Below are 3,674 nucleotides of genomic sequence, written 5' to 3'. Positions count from 1 at the left end.
TGCAAAATATATAATCTTAACATTTACAGTTAGAAATATTACTATGACAAACAATAGACATGTAAAAGTGAAAACCATTTTTTAATAGGTACAGGGTAATAATTTGATAAAAAATTTAAAAAGTGAGCAAATTTATTTTTGAAATATATTAATTGCTTAACATCTGGTGAATATGTCCACTTTTGACATTTTCACTCAAATTATGTGAATATAGAAGTTTTCAAGTCTCTAAGGCCCGGTTCCACAACTCACGGTTAAATTAACTGGCTGATTGTTCCATTGGAATTGACCAATCGTATTTGTCGTTAAGCAAAATTAACAAATACGATTGATCAATTCCAATGGAATAATCGGCCAGTTAATTTAACCGTGAGTTGTGGAACCGGGCCTAAGAATCTTTATCATAATGTCAATTACTCATTAAAATGCAATGTATCTTGCATAGAATTTTAATGTAAGCAACATGTTACACTTGATGGAAAATAGTATATCTAGACAGAGTTCAAAGTTACATAGAGTATTTTTATGACACTATTACAGAATTTGGCATTATGTACATTTCTTCTTAAAGCGACAATGAAAACTTTATTATTATGAGTTTAAAACTTTAATACTTTTTGCTCATTAGAAAATGGTTTTCACATTTATATGTCCTTTTTTCAGACAGAAGAATCTACAACAACAAACAATATTACAAATATATTTTAAATTATGAAACAATGTTAAAATAAAGTTCGCTTTTTATTTTACAAAGGAAATAAAACCTGAAAAATCCAGCAAAATTAGGAAATCTACAATAATCACACGTAGAGCATGTCACATGCCAAATTTTAGCCCAATCAACTTATTGTCATTTTATTTAATTTAGTTTATTATTTAGTTAATTAAGTATTACAAACTTTGACACTGAAAATTTTTCAACTTTTTAAAACGAGTCTCTTGTGTATTAATGGATGCATTAGTTGTTGCAATATTTGATAAACTAGTTACATTATTATTTATTGACACAATAAACAACATTGTTTATTGACACAATGATAACAGTATTACAAATTTCTTAACTTTACAAAATTCGACTTTTAAACATATTATGTTTACTGTACAATTTTTAATGCGTAAGAAATCAATTGTTTATCATACAACTCGATAAAGTTTTCAACATATAGTAATAGAGTTTAATTGTCGCTTTAAGAAAAAACTTTTTTATAGTGCCAAATTCTGTAATAATGTCATCATAACACATTATGTGTTATTAACACTAAACTTTGTTCAGATGCATTATTTTTTGTTAAATGTAATATATGTTGCTAACGCTAAAATTTTAAGCGAGACATGTATTGCATAATTGATCGATCTCAGATGCATAAAAAATTGTACGATAAATATAATATTAACTTCAAGTCAAATTTTGTAAAATTAAAAAAATCTGTCATTTCTATCACACATGCAGTATGTCTGGAACAAAATTTTGTAGTAACCAATAGGTTATCTCTCATCATTAAAAATGATTGTTATGAAATAATTAATAACCTATATTAACATTTGAAAACGGTACTATATTATCATAATAAAATTTTTTTATCTTATGAAAACGGTTCTCTTTTACACTAACAGATGCATTAGTATTGTAGGATATAATAAACTCGTGTACACTTTATTGTATGAAAAAATTTTTTAATGAGCATAAACTAAGAATTTGATAAAAATTAAAAACGTGAAAAATTTTATACTATTAGAAATATATTAATTGTTCAACATCTAGAGAACATTATTACTTTTGATATTTTCACCCTAATTATGTGATACAAGGAATCTTCTAACATAATGTCAATTACTCGTGTAATATGTGTCTCGTATAGAATTTTAGCATAAGCAACACGTCACATTTGATGGAAAATAGTACATCTGAACAGAGATTAGTGTTACATAGAGTGTTTACGACACTATTACAGAATTTGACACTACATGTTTTTTCTTAAAGCGACAATTAAATCTTTGTAACTGTAAGTTTGCAACATTATTACTCTTTGCTCATTAAAAAATGGTTTTCACTTTCACATGTCCTTTCAGGTAGAAGAATATTTATAACTACGAATGTTAATATTACAAATAAATTTTGCATTATGAAACGATGTTAGAGCAAAGATCGCTTCTTATTGTACAAAGGATAATAAAATGTGAAAAGTCCTGCAAAGTTAAGAAATTTACGTAAATCACACGTAGAACATGACACATGCAAAAGTTTAACCTAATCAACTTATTGTCATTTTATTTAATGAAAAATTATTTCTTTTAACAGGCTTATTTCTTATTCATGCTTCCTTGCCATCACAAAAATTGTCAAAAGTTTTTTTGCTCAAATGAGTCTTATGTAAAAATGGTTCCATTAATTATTGCATATGTTAAATGTATTGGGTCAATAAACAATAATGTAACAAGTTTATAAAATATTGCAACAACAACTAATGCATCCGTTAATGCACAAAAAACTCGTTTTAAAAAGTTGAAAAATTTTCATATTGTCAAAATTTGTATTTGTAATACTCTTATCAAATATTAATATCTATAATATCTGTTCGTAACAATCATTTCGTGTTAAAAGGGATGTGATTATTGCAATATTCTGCTCAAGACATACTACATGTGTGATAGGCATGACAGATTTCTTAATCTTACAAAATTCGACTTTTAAGGTTAATATTATGTTTACGGTACGATAATTTTTAATGCGTAAGAGATAGATTGTATATCATACAACTCGATAAAGTTTTCAACATGTAGTAATAGAGTTTAATTGTCGCTTTAAAAAGAAACATTTTTATAATGCCAAATTCTGTAATAATGTCATCATAACACATTATGTGTTATTAGCACTAAACTCTGTTCAGAAGCATTATTTTCTGTTAAATGTAATATAAGTTGCTGACGCTAAAATTCTAAGTGAGACGCATATTGCATGATTAATCGATCTCATATGCATAAAAAATGATAAATATAATATTAACCTCAAAAGTCAAATTTTGTAAGGTTAAAAAATCTGTCATTTCTATCACACATGCAGTATGCTTGAGCACAATTTGGTAATAATCAATACGTTATCTCCCATAATGAAAAATAATTATGTTCTGATTATTTTCTATATTAATATTTGAAAATTGTTTTACAGACTGTCATTATAAAAATTTTTTATTTTATAAAACGAGTCTCTTCTGTGCTATCGGATGCATTAGTATTGCAATGTATGATAAACTCATCTTTATTATAATAAGTAAGCCTGTTCGTAGGAATGATTCTTCACGAAAGAAAATGACAATACGTTGATGGTGCTATTTGGCATATGACATATTGTACGTGGGATTGGTGCAGACTTTCTAACATTGCAGGACTTAAAGTTTTATTGTCCTGCGAAGTAAAGTGATTTTTATTGTTTTTTTATTCAAAATATATTTGTAATAATAATGTCTATAGTTACAAGTGTCCTTTTGCCTATGAAAAATGTAAAAGTGAGAACATTTTTTAATGAGCACAGGATAATAATTTAATAAAAATTAAAAATGTCAGCAAATTTATACTATTTGAAACATATTAATTGCTCAACATCTAGAAAACATTTTCACTTTTGACATTTTTCTCCCAAATTATATGATATAACATAAGTAACATGTTTAACCTTG

The 3,674-nt window shown here is 26.3% G+C and overlaps 1 long non-coding RNA gene across 1 annotated transcript; it reads left to right on the top strand.

The window, feature by feature from the left end:
* Window positions 1-337: 337 nt before the first annotated feature.
* Window positions 338-2,450, top strand: LOC118648526. The gene is made up of 2 exons (XR_004965320.1): window positions 338-2,003; window positions 2,071-2,450. It is a non-coding gene; the product is annotated as an uncharacterized LOC118648526 (long non-coding RNA).
* The last annotated feature ends 1,224 nt before the right edge of the window (window positions 2,451-3,674 follow it).

This window comes from Monomorium pharaonis, unplaced genomic scaffold (assembly GCF_013373865.1).
Source record: "Monomorium pharaonis isolate MP-MQ-018 unplaced genomic scaffold, ASM1337386v2 scaffold_489, whole genome shotgun sequence".
NCBI lineage: Eukaryota > Metazoa > Arthropoda > Insecta > Hymenoptera > Formicidae > Monomorium > Monomorium pharaonis.
This window is presented reverse-complemented; position numbering and strand designations above follow the sequence as displayed.